Here is a 19,840-nt window from a genome sequence, read left to right as displayed (position 1 = left end):
AAAACCAGCCCTTTTGGTCCGGCCGCAACGGCTCCGCGCGACCCCCAACCAGAGTAGGTCTGCTTGACGTAAATAGTCCACGTGTACCGTGTTTACCCACGGGACAGTCGGCCTACTCACGTCTAACTTTGTCGCTCAATTGCTGGCTTCTCCGCTGATATTTCGTTTTGAATTTTTTGTGAGGGATACCCTAGGGCATCCCCTTTGGGCCGCAGGCCCGTGCACAATTTTTAGAACACTCCAAGTGCCCCAATTTCCACTCGAAACATCACCATGACACGTCACCACATACACTTCTAGACAAATTTTGACACTTAGCGTTCCAACTGCGGTCCGACCTTTTTGATAACATCAAATAACGTGATATGTGCCAATTTTTTCCGAAGCCTTTTATTATGTGACGAAACGCACTGACAGGCTCCGCCCACCTCATTAAACGAGCCCTACGACGCATTCGATTGGTCCGTACTACGCATACAAAGCATGTAAAATAAGCTGCGTCAAATCCTAAACAAACCAAAACATACTTACCTGGGAAGCATCCACAAAGAGGTAAACATAAACATAATCCTCAACCAAATAAAATTAAAAAACAAAAAATTTAAAAACACAATAAAAAACCACCCAATACTTAAAAACATATTAGAGATTCAGCCTCTAGAGTGTTATTTCAGACCCTCTTACAAACTCCTTAAGGATATCTCCTAAACTAAATCAATATTCCTTTTTTTGTATTTGTTTGAATAAAATTTAACTATGTGCCAGAATAGATTGAAAAAAATAAAGCTAATTTAAACGAGTACTGTCGTTCAATTATCTTTGATGCATATCTGTCTGATTTATAGAATTGGTATCAATTTGGTGGTCTTGCATTCTTTTAAAGGCTCCTTGTAGCTATGTACTGAGTCAACCGTCTGCGAATTAAAGGAAAAACTTGAAGGTTAGCAAAACATTTCTATATGGTTTTGTTTTGACTTTGTTTTCCTATTATTAAATTTAGTTGGTGGGTATAACAATGAACAAATGAAGCATTTGGATAGACGGTTTTTACTTTAGCCTCTACTCCAACGTTACCGCTCATCACAGAGGCGCCATCGTAACATTGTGCTATTAATGGTTACAGAGTTATTGGAAGTGCCCGTAATTCTGTAGTAATAACAGAATTAAGTCCTTCAGCAGTATGGGAATGCGGCGTACGATATTTCCAAAACCATTCGTGAACCTGTCCGTTTTCTTCGTATCTTAAAATCAATACCATCTGTATAGTGGTCGATACATCGATAGCTTCATCAGCATGAACCGCTACGTATTCACATTTTACCGTCTACTGCCTGCTCCACCCACATCGTAAGATGAAATTCCCAAATGTGTTGTCGATTCAATGTGAATTGTTCGCGTAAGCGAATAATTTTCCTTAAAAAAACAAGGGAAGCAGTGAATTGTATATGTAGGGAAGGAAGAGAACCTCTACATATGGTTTGATGTTTTAGGTTTTTCATTACAATAACACATCGTTCAATAAGTCCCGAGACTAACAACAAAAACAACATTTTTTTTTTTTCAAAAATCATTTTTATTCATCAATATAATCTCGTTTTAGAGTGATACAATCGTTCCAACTCCTTTCTATACCATGTTTTTAAAAGGATTTATCCTTTGCTTCAAAATAGGATTCAGTTTCAGCAATGACCTCCTCATTCGAGCCAAATTTTTTTCCCTGGAGCATTTTTTTGAGATCAGCAAAGAGCCAGTAGTCGCTGGGGACTAAATCTGGCGAATACGGGGGGTGGGGAAGCAAATCATAGCCCAACACGTTCAACTTTATCTTTGTTTTCATGGACTTGTGACTTGCTGGTTTGTTCCACTGAAAGCAATCGCGGCACCCACATTGGAAAAAACCTTTTTCCTACTCAATTTTTCATGAAGGACTGTAAATACGCTTCCAGATGATATCTGTGTCATTTCTGCAATCTCACGGACTTTCACTTCGCGATTTTTCATTATGATTTTTAACACTTCACTCACATTTTCCGGTGTAACGGCTTCCAATCAGTGTGGCCATTCAGCAAACCGGGTTTGTCGGGTCTAAGACGATTTTGGAATGCTCGTTTTCGTTCATCATGTTCGGTTTCCGAATCGAAACGCGACTGCCGTGGATACGCATGCTGTTTTTAGCATTAGTTTTTTCCAATTTTATATTGCGCAAAGCGTTTTAAATAAGATTTGCGGTCGGCATTAATTGACGACCTAGCATTATTAGAATAAAATTTTGGAGTCGGTGTGAATATAGTACATTTTTGTTTCAATATAATTATGAAATTAATAATATAACTACAATTATAAAATAAACAATGATAATAATGTAATAAACAATCAATATTTATTTATGGTTAATTTAATTGTAAAAATATATTATACAATTATTAAGATAATCTTATACAATAAAATAATTCTGAGAGAAATACTATGATTTTGATTTCAAACACAAATGTGTTAATTAACTACCCGTTTTGTCAATATTAATATTGTTCACGGTACAAATTGTTCATTAAATTCTCAATTATTTAATACAAATGTATATTTAATATAACTATTAAAAATAATTATATAGTAAGAACATTATTGCAAATATCATTTTATTCGGTTTTAGGACTATAAAAAAGGACAAACATTTATTTTATATCTAGTGTGGAAAATAATATTCAATTATAAAATTACTGATAAATCTTAAACATTGGTACTTTTTAGAATAAATTTGGTATAGATTTTATTAATTCCACAGCACGACTCGTTCAATAATAATCATAATAACAATTTAGTTCAGATTAATGAAAACCAAAAGAGAAATTTTCTTTTATATTTGAAGAACTTCAAATTATTTACTGAATTATTAAGTTTGTTTAATTGAACTGATTTCAAATGTTAATATTAAAAAAATATGTTGATTAAAAATAAATGTTGTATTTAATTTAAATATTAAACGAAAACTTTAAATTAATTTGAACCATACAATATAATTAAATATAATTATTTGACTTTTTTAATAAAGAATCATTTTATAACTTGAAATAATTTACTTTTATTATAGTGGAAATGGAATATATAAAGATAAAATTATAATATTTATAATAGTTTATTTTACTGATGGAATATTCAGTTGTAGTACTATGTTGTTAAATTAAATATCATGTAAGACTTAGTTTTAATCCTAATATTAAGGTACCTTAATTACCTTAAAGTTTTAGATATTTTTTACAGTTAGCTGCTGAAAACTAAAAATTTTATTAAATAAACTATGTGACCCGGCAAACGTTGTTTTGCCATAGAAATAACTTTCAAGTAATTTCTTGTGTAGACAAAAAATAGCTTACTTATTGTAAATATGTATGTATGTTAGAATGTGTATATTGTATGTATGTAAGAATGTGGTATACGCGTGAAATAATATGTATGTAAGAACGTGGTGAAATAAGCTTGGAGGGCTGTGAACGATGAGGGAATATAAAAATAACAAAAGGCAAACATTATTTTTAAGTTATTATAATTTATTCCTTAAACTTATATATCATTAGTTAAACAATTACGTCAGTAACACTAACAAACAATATCAATCTCTTAATGCTGTAGCGTGAACAATATTTATTGTTAGTTCATCTTCAGCTAAGTTTTTGTTTGAGTATATGAGAAATAGCGTGGTCTTGTGAATATAGTAATGTTCGTGCAAAGACACCAAAATCATCCGCATGATTACACAATTCAAAAAATGCAATTAGTGTAGTTTTAGGTGGATTTATTGCACGATCAATCCCTGTCTCGTTAGTGAAAAATACACGCTGAACGTTTTCAAGATGGACGGCTGCTGGATCCCGTTCATGAATTGGTAAGCCAAAGATACGCCAAGCAGCTTCATTGGAGCTGATGTACCGACCAATTTGGTAGAGCGTTATTTCATCTTTTTTATTCACTGGAGGACCATTCACATTAGTATTTTCTACTCTAAACACAGCCATATCACTGCCTTTATGGACATACTTGCAAATGTATTTGATGCTCTTCACAGAACTGCAAAACTCAACATTAATATGAGCATTATATGTCTTGCTCAGCAGAGGCGAATATGGCACCACCCAACGATTGTCAATATCAATGTCTGTGTTGATGATATTTTTAATAAATGATTGTCCGCCATTATCAGGATTTCTTCGACGATAAATTGGGTATCCGTCGACATTTGTGACCGTATCATTGGTAAAATCTTTAGGGAAATTTTTAGTACATTTTCCATTTGCCATGCAAGGCGATGAACTATTAAGAGTACCACATGGACCATGAATCATGTTTGTTATAACAATATCAAACAGCAGTTGGTCAGTGGATGGATCTGGAATTTCCGCAGAAATGATACTATCGATTTCTTCAGGACGGATTTTGTCAATTAACCAAACCAAAATGTGTGCATGAGGTAATCCTCGCTTTTGGAACTCAACTGAATACAGCCAGCAACGTGTGGGGCCGAATACATGTAATTTAGTAATGAAACTTATTAAAGACTTCAACTTTTGTCTGAAAACACGTGCTGTAATGTCATGGCGATGTATTGCATTTTGGCCAGGCAGTAGCAAAGAATGTCAGAGCATCGTGTATATATTCTTGCATATGACGTGGACTTCCTACGTACTATGATGGTAAAATGACATGGTTACCAATTTCGGCGACGTCGGCGTTGTTGTTGATAGCGTCTCGCAAATGAATGTACTCTTCCGTGCGCAGCTTTAGTTGATTATATCGTAAGTATCGTGGTCGTTCGCTCTCAATCTTCGCGTATATGTCGACCATGAATTGTTGACAAACCTCACGACATCGTTGAATGACGTTGTCCAGGCCACGTCTAATCATTAATCGGTACGCATAATAATCCTCTGAGCTAACGTTCTTGTTTGTTTCAGCTCCTGTAATATTTGTTCATAAAAATTAATTTAAATTTATTACGTTCAATAATTTAATTGTTTTGTTAAATGATTAATGATCAAATTCATAATCAATGAAGTACCTGATACGGGATCTCGTTGTTTTATGTTTATGCAATATTCGTCTTGTCCCTTCCAGAATATTAGAGGATATTGGAGAGCGTCATATGAACGATGTGTGTCAGTAATGAACTGAAGATTATTATTTCTTCTACGAATCACAATTTCTTGTGCAGCTGTACAATCGCCAACCATGATTCCAGTAACATCATCAACAACTGGTGCATTGAATCTACGAATATGCTCTCCAGCTGGTGTTTTATCAGGATTAATGACGATAGCGTGATTATCGCTTTGTAATTGATGCATATGTGATTTGAATATTTTCAGCAATTCGTTGTGCTCGTTCAATAGAGCATCTAGCTCGCTGACGATGCGTCTGGCATAAAATGAATCAAGGTTATTATAATCACAACGTGCATTCACGCGATTGGCAAGTGCGCTTCCGGAATCCTCGCCGTCCATAAAGTAGATTTGTAAGAATTTATGTGGTTCGTTTGGCATTGGCAGCAGTGAGCCCATTTTATGATAAACTTGGCCTCTGATTTTGAATGTAGAATTGTATTGTTGACCATTTGCATTAGTATTTCGAACTATTTCTGTTGCTCCGAACGATGTCATTTGAAAGCATGAATTGAATGTTCGAATTGACTTCAGGAACACGTTAGAATCTGGATCCGTGCCGATAAGTAAACCGTTCAGTGGTTCAGGTGGTGTTTCAATTTCAGGTAGTTGCACTTTTCCTGATGCGCAACACATCCCAGCTGGCTCATTTTTGAATTTCAGAGCATGACAATGCGGACATTCCTTGTCCATAGCACCAATTACCACTTTTGAATGAGCATAATATTCAATATCGGGCTCATACTGGAATGCTAGACGCAGGAATGAATCAGATATAAATGCTCGATGTACCTGTTGTCGTTGTTGGTCATTTGTTCTGCGTCTATTGACTGTGAAACGGCGTGATTGTCGTTGTTCTAATCTTCTGACTTCATTACGTTCAGCTCGTGTAGGAATGATTAATAGTTAATATGACAGTTATAGATGTTGGCCGATTCTCAGACCTACTCAATACGCTCACAAAATTTCATGAGAATCGGTCACGCCGTTTCGGAGGAGTATGGGAACGAAAACTGTGACACGAGAATTTTATATATATAAAGAAAGATGTTATTTTACTGCTTAAAATTAAGCATTTAATTTAAATAAATAAATTTTTACTAAAAAAATTGATTGTTTATTATAATCAAAGTAGTATATATCGTTACACTACAATTTGGCAATTTGACAATGAAAAGCAATTAATAACAACTAAAAAGTATGACTATTTTTTAACACATCTATAATAAATATTAAAAAGCATTTAGTTAATGAATTCTCAAACAAGCGAAATACACAACATATTTTATACAAGTTATACTACACTGATATTTTCAAATAGTTTAACGGAAAAGTAATGTTGTATATCAGGGGTGGCCAGCTGCACCCCAATGTATTAAAAAAATTTGTTCACAAAAATTATACTTATTGAAAAGTACAAAATATGTGTATTGAATTTAAATATTAAAAATTAAACATTTATTTTACTTCTCTTGATAATTCTGGAATGAAAAGGGAAAAGGGGTACATTTATCGAGAGCCACAAATATTCCTTCAAAGAGCCTCAGGTTGGCCACCTCTGCTATATATTAATAAAATCATAAATATCTTAGTTTATGTCAATAGGATTAATTTTAGTTCAAACAGATGAGAGAAAAATAAAGAATTTTTTTCTAATTTTATACATTTTTATTAGTTTTTATAAATAGGGCTATTATATTTAATTTATGACTAACTGTGATAATAATTTACAAAAACTAAGTTTCTTTAATTTAGTCAATCTCTAATTTTCTCAAGAAGTGTTTCCAAAAATATGAAATACTTATTATATAATCGACAGGAGTAATTTTTTTGACCCGCAATTGACCCTTTGTTACGTATACCTGGGTTTTACGGCCTACATTTTTTTGGGGTTCTGGGCGAGGCTTAACGAGAGAGGGTCGCAAAGGATTTTGTTTGGAAAGTGGTAATGTCATTCTGCAGCCGACTGTACATAGTAATATTATTGTGTTTTACTTTACTTTTAATTAATATTGTTAGTAATAAACAATAATTATTATAATGTACTTAAGTTTTACTCAAGATATAAAAATATAATTTCAATATTTATATACCATTTTATGATTGAAGTAAATTAATCTTTAGTAACGTATAATAGATAATTTAAGTATAAATTAACGAATGTTTTATGGTTTTTACTTTCTTAAAACATAGTTTTTATTAAGAACAATTTAAACAATTCGTTAAATTATATATCAACAACAATGTTGAAGATTCGCATCGAGTTCCATATATTCAAGTTTGTGTAACGCTATAAGAAACAGACAAAATCTTGTTTACTTCGCTGCTAATGTATTATAAACATGTGGGTCCAAGCAGTTCCGTTCCGATTCAGAAACCGAACCGTGCCGAGTCCAAAGGTGCCGGACGTGTCTCACGAAAATATCAAGTTCAGAGGGGTACGGTTTGCTGAATGGCCACACTGCTTCCAATGGCCCACCCGAACATTCCGCATTATTTGTGTCCATACGACCACGTTTAAACTCAGCATACCACAGACAAATCGATGGTTTGGATGGAGAGGAATCCGGGTAATGTTTTTCAAGCCATTGCTGGGCTTCTACGGTGTTTTTACCCATTAAAAACAATGTTGTATCAACACGCGAAACTCGCTTTTCACCATTTTTCAAACAAATTACAGTGACTTTACACTAACCTCGATAACTCTGCTGTTTGTGGTCCGAACGACGTGAAATTTACACGTGTCATGTAGAGGTTCGTACTTTAGGGAAACGTGGCCAGTTTGGTACTACTAGGACCATTTTTAGGTTAGTCTCGGGACATATTGAACGATGTGTTATAACATTTGTTATCAAGTATTTTAATTTTAAACATTGTTATTGCAATTTAATGTTCCATATAATAAAATAAATACAATTTTGCGATAATAAATTAAACTGTGAATTAGGAAATACTATGGCCATTCTGCAAATCGACTTTCTGAAGTCTAAGATGATTTAGAATTAAGAATCGAATCGAAAGGCGACGTGAATTTTGTGAATTATGTCATATATTAATTTCAAATTATGTATCAACAACAATGTTGAAGATTTGCAGCCAGTTTCTTATGTTCAATTTTAATAATGAAAAAGACAAAAAGTAACACTTGTTTACTTCACGGCTAATATAAACAACAGTAACGTTCCGAATACATAATACACACTTACACAGAAATAATTATAAATTTATTTAAGTATAAATAATTTTTAAAAAATTCATTATTGATAAAATTATGTCAAAAAATGTAAGTATAAAATAATTTTAAAAATCAGGTAATTCATATAATTTAGTCATTCTATATATTCATTTATTTTTTTCTCAAATTTCTAGATATTTTTATAATATTACGTACACAATCTCATAAACAATTTAAATAAATAAAAAAGTACAAAATATATGTAACTGATAGAATCTGGAAACGATAAAACGAATAAACATTATTATAACTAGTATATAATATATGTTTACTCAATAAATAAATTATATCTTAATCTTATAATTTTTTTGTTTTCATTTACAATATTGATATTTATTTGTTTAATTATAAAAAGAATAAATAATAGTTATTACAAAATTATATAACATGAAAAACTAATGTATTGTGAATTTTTGTTTCTTGTATGTAATATTTTAAATATTTTTAAAATATGTCACATTAGTCGAAATACTAATTTAAATCATTTTTAAAATAATTCAAAATAATATTAATTAAGATTATTTTCATATTTGTTATTTAAATAATGGCTTTAAATAAGGTATTTATTATAACAATTTCAACAAAACACAAATAATATTCTCTGAATGACTAAAGATTACAAAATTACTTAATAATTTGCCGTATTTCAATAATTGCAATCCTGTTTATAGTATAAAATGTTACTCTGTAATTTAGTTACAGTTCAGGCAGTGTCAAAACTTATACTGATTCAGTTTTTGGACCTAAACGATGCACGGTAACAGAATGTGACGGTCAAGCGCTTCGGAAAGTGGCAGACCACTTATGCATCTGATAGGGGTCCATAATATGGACTTCATATCATTCGGTTAAGTTTCAACTTTTGACGAATAGATGCGAAGGCATCCGAAAGCAGGCCGCGCGATGAGATTTGGACCGGGGCTGTCGACCAAAAACTGCGTGTTCAGTATACCAAACTGTAGAATATACAAATCTTAGCAATTCTGATGAAAATGCGAAGATATTTTGTAATATGCGAAGCGGATATAAATCGTTTTTGGAGTAAAATTAAGTATTGTTTATATCAACATAGGAAGAATCTTCCTTTATAAATTAATGACACTGTTTATGAAGTTATTTTAATATTAACTGCACCCGACTAAAAATTTGTTTAATAATTTTAATAAAGAAATATTGAACTTCAATATTTTTGAAACATTATGTACAAAGTGTAAAATTTTATAAATAAATTTTAAAACAAATATGACATTAATAACTAACGTAACTAAGTAGTAGTAGTAGTCACAATTACTTTCAATAATTTTATTTATTATTGTAAGTAATATCTCGTGAATTTTTCTCTGTTATTTTGTTTATGTGTTATATATATATTTTCAATGTTCAAATCTTTAAATATTTTAATATTCATTTCAAGAAACTGTTATGTGCAATTATTTATACACAAGGACTTGTAAATATGTGTGACACAACAAACATATATAAAAATAAAATATATGACTAATATTATCGTATACTCAAGATTATTAAGATTAAAATAAAAAAGTTAACTGATATTTGTTTCTTATTTTAAAATTATCCATAAAAGTGAACCTTTTGGATTATATTCTTCGTTTTTAACGGAGCAGTTTAAAAAGTTTTTTAAATATGGACAAAAACACATTTCAAAAGTAATTCTTTATTTTATGGATTTTATCATTAAAGCTTAGTAATATATAAAATTATTTTGAATAGTTTTATTATCATCAGAAAACTCAATGTCAATTAATAAATATTAACACACATGTTTCTTCATATGTAACGTGAATGTAATCAATAAAATTTTAAACTTTAAAAGCAGTGTCTCCCTGTGTTAAATTCACTATACAAACGCCGTCGACGACTTGGAACAATTTTCAAAAACTTCGGAATCAATCTATTTCACATTTTGGGTGTGGATTAATAAATGTTTGATCTTTGACATGACATAGTTTTGAAGTCGTAATATTCTTTAATAACAAAGATATTAATGGTCAAACTTAGGTCATTTTCTACCAAGTTTATACAGCAAATTCTAACCTAACCTAACCTAACCTAACTTAACCTAACCTAACTTAACCTAACCTAACTTAACCTAACCTAACTTAACCTAACCTAACTTAACCTAACCTAACTTAACCTAGCCTAACTTAAGGTAATTAAAATTAACAAAATATATTGTTGAAAAATCTAAGTTGAATATATATTTTAGCACCGGTTCTCCCCCATCTATATTCATACAGTGAAAAAAGACATTTAATTGGAGGGAATTCAAATTAATTAGACATATTGTTGAAATTTGAAACGGGATTAAGTTTAAAGCTAAATTTATGTATAATTACGAGGTAAGATTTGTATCAATAAGGTAATTAATTATATAAAAAAATTTGGAAAATGTCTGATTTGAATAAGTATTTCAGCCCATATAATAGAGTTAATATGTACATTTAAATATATAATATATTATAATTCATATTATAGCCTTTAATAACCCAATACATACAACTGTTTCATTATTCATTGACAACTAAATATATACCGTCGAAATTAATTGATTATTAAAAATTCCACATGTTTAATAAACCCTAAATAACGAGCCGTCCTACGTTATGCGCGAAAATTTTGAGTGGGAACACGAGAACTTCGGGCGCGTACGGGTACCCTTCGCATTTAATCGGATGATACTTTATTGCAATGATATGACACCCTCCGCCAAAAATAATGCAAGGAAACCTGTTAAGATTAGTAACTCAGAAAATTTTAAATTTAATTAAAAAAAAGTTTCTATTAATCTTAAAAACTTTTAATCGTTTTAATTTGACTAAATTTTATTGAACAAGCAAAATAATTAGAAAACAATCCTAAATATTCGAAATTAACTTAAAATCACTTACCTTGAATTTCACAAAGAGTGGGCTAAATTGCACTGCATCATATTCAGAAAGTTACCGTGAGTCAGCACTGTTTTTTTCGGTTAATGTATTCTCTACAGAGGAAATACCAATTTATGTGAGAGGATTACACAGCATTGCAATCGATAGAATAACTTGCGTGTACAATATATCTTATAAGGAATAATAAATAAGTGTTGGCATCAGACTCGTTTGCTTTCAGTTGGTTATATGATTTATCTGCACTTGATTTCAAAGAAAGTTTACCCAATAGTGTTGAACGACCGCAGAATTAACGTGAGAGAGGTAATAAAAATGTCCAAAGAACGTGTCTGTCACATATTAAACCAAGATTTAGACTTGAGAAAGCTGTTCGCAATTTAGGCGCAATAAATCCGAGTTTTGGCGCCAATTAATTACTGTAGATGAAACGTGGATACACCATTATACACCTGAAACAAAAATATAGTCAACAGTAGAACAGTAACCGGGTCCAAAAAAAGCAAAAACTGTTTTTTCGGCTGGGAAAGTAATAGCGACTGTTTTCTGGAATAGTATTGGACTTATCTTAATTGATTATCTTCAAAATGAAAAACCATTACAGGAGCATACTACGCATTATTACTTGGCAACCTGAAGGCAGAAATTGCGGAAAAACGGCCACATTTCACCAAGATGAATGACAGTTTGAACTGCTTGACCATCCGCCTTACTCACCAGACCTTGCCCCAAGAATTCTTATTGTTTCCTCATCTGAAAAGTGCGCTCGGAGGACAGATAATTTTGTCAAATAAGGAGGCAATACGTTTGTGAACAATTATTTTACCAAAAAAAGCACCGAGTACTATTTGAACGGGTTAGAAAGATGGGAGCAGCGCGAGGAAAAGTGTGTAGAGTTTCAAGGAGACTATGTAGAAAAATAAATAAATAATTTAAGAAAAAAATTGTTGTTAAGTCGGAAACTGTTCAGATGACCCTCGTATAACTAAAATTACCGATAGAGTTAGAAAAATCTTACTAAAACATAACATTCATACAAAGAAGATTCAACACAGTCTCAGATCTATCAAAGATAGGAGGGACACCATGCTCCTACGGAAAAATATATATAGGTAAGGAACACAAACGAAACTGCAAACTAGAACAATCAAACAAGTCTGTTGTTGAAAATGCACTGTTAGATGGAAATCATAAGATAAAATTCCAAGATACATAATTGCTTGCCTCGACAACTGGATATCACAATAGAATGATTAGGGAAGCAATTGAAATCCATAAACCCGGAAACAACTTCAACAGAAAAGAAGAAACATTGAAACTTGATAAAATATAGACACCAGTGCTCATAAACACTGAAATTGCTAAGCTGATCAGAATTCAAAGAGAGGCGAACCAAATCAGACCTCTGAAGATGCTAGCTACTCGTGCTAGCGAAACGTCAAGAAATAATTCCAACAAACGTCGACCAATAAGATAATTTTTTTTCCAAAAGAGCAAATGTTTTAACAAAATACTTTTTACTTAAGATAAATTCTTTGAAATTTTCAAAATAAATATTAGAAGATTTGTGGAAATAAAACACATTTTTCAAATTAAAAATTCCTAGAATAAACGAGTAAGTGCAATGGTACAAATTAAAAATTTTAGCAGATTTTTATATTGAGTTATCTTTCTTATAATATCTTTGAATCTCATTGAATCAGAAATTTTATTTGTATTTTAAGACAACAAATAGGTTAATATTTTAAAAACAAATTAGATAATGTTCTGGTTTGGTTGACAATTTCTATAATTGGTAGAAAGTCCGCTCCTAATGATAAATTAAAGCCATGTTTTTGAAACAAACACAGTAAGTACAATATTTTTTCTGCAAAAATTTTATGTTTTCAAAATAATATATATTTTTTCAGCTACAGTTAGTTCAGAACAAGGCCTAAAAACTGGATTAAAATACAGTAGGTTAGATTAAAAAACTAAAAGCTCTTGTACAAAAATTTATTGAAAAACATCTCTTAAATAAAACAAATTTTCATATAAAAATAATAATAAAGTATCAAAAAACAAAAATAAATTATTTAATTGAAAATACAGTATAAAAATAATTTTTTTTCTTATTTAAAAATAATTCTCTTTTCTCGATATATATAATAAATAAATATTTTAATTCTTACCCAGTCAACTACTTGGCTTTTCGTTTTTGTTTTCTTTCAAAACCTTATATCCAAGGCTTGCAATATCATTGCACCAATGATTAGTTATTAGCTCTCGCACTTGACAAATGTCAGTTATCAAGTTTTCGTGATTTAAATCTTGAAATAATATATTTTTGATTAAAAAAGCTTTGATAGCAAAGTTGCACAAAAATTTTAAATTTGTTCCCATATGAAGTGAAAGAAAATGCCCAACTTCCATATAACTAAAATTACAAAACAGAAAAGATTTGCAGAAGCTGATTTCTTAAAGTTTAGTTCATACAATTTTGTGGCATTCCATCTTGCAAGTGGTATTGTTTGATTTCCTTTCATTATACAAGCTTTTCCATTTTCAAAAACGACTTTAAAACCACTTATTTCCAATTTTCTCACTGATAACAGATTAAACTGTAAGCTTGGCACTGATAGTACACTATTAATTTTATTTTTTTTCCATTTACGAAACTGATGAGTTCTATCTCTCCAACTACTTTTGCTTCTAAGAACGAACCAGTTTTTGTATCTTTGATTTTTATTGGAATTTTAAGTAATCTTTTATTTTTCAGTTTAAACTTGCTGTTGATCAAATGTACCGTTGCACCACAATCAAGATAACAATTAATTTCAACGTTTGTGTTTGTGCGATAACTATTCGAAGCAGAAATACAGAAACTTTCATTCTTTTCAGTGTTATTCTGAGATTCAGATCTTATCGTCACATTGGCACTCTGAGGATTCTTGTTTTTCTCGTCATTTATTCTTTTCTTGCAATCAATCCATTTATGGCCTCGTTTTTTGCAGTCATTGACCTTTCTGATAAGTAAATGTTGTCGAGTAAGATAATTCACTATTACTTGACTTTTTATCGTTCCTTTTTGATTCTTCCTCCAAGAGTCTGTTCTTCACAAAGACAAGTGTTAAATTCACACAAGCTAATGTTTCAATTGCAGTTACAACATTATTGTACTCTCAAGGCATGGTAAGTAACAGATGAAAATGTCCGATTCCTCTAGTTTTCCATTACTTGAACGCAAATTTCTTATTAACTTGTCAAATTCCAGAAAATGATTGGCAAGCTTACTACATTTTGCATTAAACTTCATTGTCAAAATGGATTTTCGAACAAGTAACTGGTTGGCAATTCCTTTCATTTCAAATGTATTTTCAAGCGTTTTTCGTAAATCGTGTGCCGGTTCCTTGTCTTTGGCATATTCTAGGTGACTGTCTGGGATCCGCTGTATGATTTGAACTATGCACTTACGATCTTTCTTCTTGAAATTAGCCATTTGTTTATTCTTTTCTGTCTCTTGTTGTTCACTGCCACTATGCAAGAATTTAAAAAGTTTCGATACGGAACTTCCAGTTGCTATAATTTATACCATCAAACAATGGGATACGATATTTTTCACTTTCGTCACTAGTCTATTTTCGGTACTTTCATAATCACAACTTTTACTTGCGTTTAACCTGGGCCCATAACTTGTTGGGAATTTGAGTAAAACACGTGTTATTATTTATTAACAACTGGTTCATTATTTAACGGTATAAAGATCGGTTGTGTTATTTTTAGTTCGGAAAACAATATATGGCGTCAGTCTTGTTTCCGTTTAAAGACGTTAAACGTATAGAAAATAAATTGACAAAAACAGCAACCATAAATAGATCTGCTTTGTTGGTTGCCTAATCTTAACGTTATTGAATATTTAGTAATAATATAAATGACGTAAATCTATTTTCTATAAAACAAATAGTTACAAAGAAATATATATATATATATATATATATATATATATATATATATATATATATATATATATATATATATATATATATATATATATATTACTTTTGTATGTTGTCACTAACCTTTGATACAGGGGGGGCCAAGCGAATAGGGACGGAGGGGCAACAGCCGATCATGGACGTTCGGAATCGCCGGAAAGGCACGACCTTTTTGTCTCGGGATACGTTAGGGATTTATAATATTTCATTTTATAAATTGGTAGTAAAAATTCCCCAAAATTGTCGGGATGACCAGGGAATATCTAGTGACTTTAGTTAGAGAAAATAATTTACTAGATTTCAGAATAGTGAGTCATGGACGCTATAACTTGATAGATTTTAGGTTATAGAAGACGGTCAGATGATGTTTTTGCTTTAAGAAAATATATTTCTGGTAAGAAACTTTTTATATAACCGACTTACATAATTTAATTGTTTGTGTTTGTTATTTTATAAACCGTAAAGTCAATATGTTCGTTTATTTTCATTAATTGAATGTGAAGTACAGATTCATTGGTATTAATTCATTTCATGCTTCCTGCTTAGTTATTGCAAAATAGAGGAAGTTACTTCTACAGCAGTTACATTAGTTATATTTATTATATTACAGTTTTAGTTTGGATGAGTGTCGAAGTGATATGATGATTATATTATATTATTATAAAATTTATATTATATTTATATATAATATATATATTTTTTAATTCGTTTGTTTTTATCAGGAATATATAATAAAATTATACAAAATATATAATTGTTTTATTTTTATATATATCAGAAAAACCTAACCTATACTCATTTAATATAAATTTTAAATAGAAAGTGACAGATGGACAAAAAGATATCTGTAGTCTGTAAGAAATGGCAACACCGCCTTCAAAATGGCAACATCGCTGCATCCCGAGATCGTGCCCAGTAATGTTTCTTGTTTATAACATTGGGTTGGTACTTCTTAGGTTTTCTATGCTTTGTTACTGTTGTACTTCGTCGTTTCAGCTTCTGGGTTTTGATGATTCTAAACGCAGAGCTGGAAACTGTGTAAAATGACACACACTATCAAACTCGCGTTCGCATACCGAACCCGGATAATTTGAATACACTTACTTGCCTTACAGTTCAGGTTCTTTTAGAATATAGTGATTAAATTAATTAGTATATTAAATTATCGAAAATAAATTATTATTTATCCTTATTAATAAGGAAAAAGAAAGAACAAATAAAAGTATAAAATTAATGAATAAAATTTAATTATCGAAAGCTGAGGGAAGAGCACAAAACAATCATAAATCTGCTGAAATTACTGAAGTTTTTATGGAATTAAGTGGGGTGAGAAAAAAGTGATACCGAAGTACTGAAATCTCCCCAACAGAGATTCTGTTCTAATCAATAGGGTTGTTTGTTAAAAACATACTTTTCAGCCCTGACATGTTTCCCTGTTCTGAGATGCTACTCTAAATTTTACATACTTGGTCTAAAACAACTTAATGCAATTCAAAATACAATACATAACATTATTTCAATATAATTACAATTCTGATGTTGTTTACATAAGGAAAATCCATTGTACTTACAAATATTTTAAATCATTTAAAACTCAATTCATTAACTTAAGTTTACTAATTGTGAAAGAAAAAAATAAAAAACAGAGTTACAATTCTCTAAAATTTCATGTTGGGGTAAATCATTAAATCTTCAATTAATTAATTTGATTTAATTTCTGAATATTTTACCAATTAGTTATACATAAAGACACATAGAAATCTCACCATTTAAACTTAGAACCCACTGTGCTAACGTATAGATTATTTATAAGTATATTTTTAAATAAATTTTATACGATTTTACGACTATTTTACTATTAACATATGCAAGATTAATTTTAAGAAAACCCATCAAAAATGTGAAAAAATTTCGTGAGAACCTAAACAAAGAGGTGGTCTAAAAATTCTCTCACGAACCCATTAAATAACGATTCTCTAGCTCTTATTACAAAATTTGTTCCTTTTATCAGTTTATTTTATTCTTTTTAGATTTGATTTCTGAGTCGTTTGAGATATCTGATGGTACATAGTAATATATAATATAACATATATACCGTATCAAAAATGATGAACGTGTCTACTCGCATATTGAGATATATTACATATACATATATTATATTACTTTTTAGAATATTTGAAAATGAGTAAGAGCAAGAGTCAGATATGTTTCTGTATCAATCTCACTTTCAACATTCATCTCAGAATTTTTTAAGTTCAAGTTACTTTCTAATTTTTCGCTAACTTGATTGTTGTAAAAATTTAATTAAGCTGTTTGAGAAATAGTTTCAAGTTTCTTTAAATCAAAATTTTGCGATGTGTTGCATGATGCAGTTTGAAAAACATTTCGACAGATATTGGATATTTTATCTTCGGTTCCAGTATAAGAGAACGGGAGAGTGAGATACTTTAAAACTTTTTCGAAAACTGTTTCTTCTGATACTTTGTCGACTTCTACGGCAACTTGCTAAAATATGTAAAGTAAACATACATATGTTAAATTGAAATCAAAATAAAAGAATAAGTTATTTGAATTTTTTTCAATTGATTTATTTTCTTTTAGATGATTTACTTTTAAACTTGATGAATAAATTTTTGACAGATTTTGCAGTACGTATTATTATGCATGCAAGCGTCTGATAGAATTTTTTTATACATGGTGTATTGGAAAGATGTGTTCATTTTAACCAGTAAATGTTTTTTTTTATAAGAAAAATAAAAATAAAGCAACTAGTTAGGTAATTAAATTATTTAAAACATTATTTTTCGTTTAAATACAAAATATATCGTTACTCTTTCCTGTTTTTTTTTTCACGAGAGCGACATAACGATGCCCTCGACGTTGATTCATGTTTAAATTTATTATAAGACAGTTAGAAATTTAAAAGTAAAATTTTTTTAACGCAATCAATCGTGAAAAGTGGTAACGTTGTCGGGATTGGTAGCCTCGGTTAAGTACGTAGGTTTTATACAAAGGGCTTCAAAAGTAAGTTTACTTATATGGGTCTCGTAGCTATTATTTAATACATAAAATTAGTATAAGAGTTTTTTTCTTTCCCTTCTTTTTGCCCCATAAAAGTTATTTATATATTTTTTTATTGTTTTATACACAAAAATTCCATTAGAAATGCAAATTCGATTTGAAATTAACATATACATTCTTCGGATAAATCATTTTTTATTCATAATTTCAGGGGGAGAAAAACCAACAATAAACAACAACATGGAATACAGATAAATGCATCCAATCGAAAACCAAGGACACAAAAATTTGAAATAATATCAAAACAAATTTATATAACACATTCGAAACAATAATACAGCAATAAAACAACAATAAATTGAATAAAAATTTACTTTTAAAAGCGACGCCTCCCTGTGTTAAATTCCCTATACAAACGCCGTCGACGACTTGGAGTAAATCTCAAAAACTACGCAATCAATCTATTTCAAATTTTGGGTGTGGATTAACAAATGTTTGATCTTTGACATGACATAGTTTTAAAATCGTAATTTTATTTAATAACAAAGTTATTGATGGTCAAACTTAGGTCATTTTCTACCATTTTTGTACAGCAAATAACTCAAAAAATAAAGAATATTTTGGTAAATGAAATATGTCATGTTAAAGCTTAGATATTTAACAAGACTGTACAGTGACAATTTTTTGAGAAAAATATTGCGCTTTTTAGATTTGCTCCAAATTAGCATAGATGGCCTATTAACTGGACGTATTCAGGGAAATTTGTACATTTTTATACCAGTTATTATAGAAATAAAATTTAAAAACTCTTTGATTCATAATACTACTAATTTCACAATTACAAAGTGGCCACATGTAAGAAAGCCATTGACATGTGAGTCTGTATCACGCAAGAAATTCAAAAATAATATATATATTTTTTTAAAAATATTGATAATCGATTATTCATCATTAATCAAATTTATGTGATGTAAATATATATCTTAAACTCATTATTTAAATAGTTATCAAATTATTAAAATAGTAAATTTTTAACTTGGAAATCTAAACAGGAAATTCGGCTTATTGTTCAATATAATATAATACAATACAATTTTCATAATCTGATAAATAAAAATCAAAACACTTTTTATATACAATATTTTTTTATGTATAATTACAGTAAACTAATGCGTAAACTTTGTAATTTGAATGGAATTTCTAGGAATTTAACGTAGTGAAATAAATTATTTTAAAAACTAATATTTTATTAAATTCACATTTTTTTGTCCTCTTTTCCTGCGCTTCTCTGATGTAGGGTGTATCTCTCTTGTCCTAGACAATTAATAGAATCTTTCTAATTTCGAAAGCATTTTGTTATTCCAAAAATTCGTATTTACGAATTACTTCAACGAGAAGTTTATTTTTTGGACCTGAATATACAATAAAATAGCATAGACTTGAATTGATCTAATATCATTTAAAATAAATTGTGAACATTGGGTAGATTCGTTATACTTCTCATCTCGTTCTAAATGATTATCCACAATATATGATCCTATTTTCTTCAGTTTC

The sequence above is a fragment of the Aethina tumida genome, chromosome 6 (assembly GCF_024364675.1).
Source record: "Aethina tumida isolate Nest 87 chromosome 6, icAetTumi1.1, whole genome shotgun sequence".
Taxonomy (NCBI): domain Eukaryota; kingdom Metazoa; phylum Arthropoda; class Insecta; order Coleoptera; family Nitidulidae; genus Aethina; species Aethina tumida.
This window is presented reverse-complemented; position numbering follows the sequence as displayed.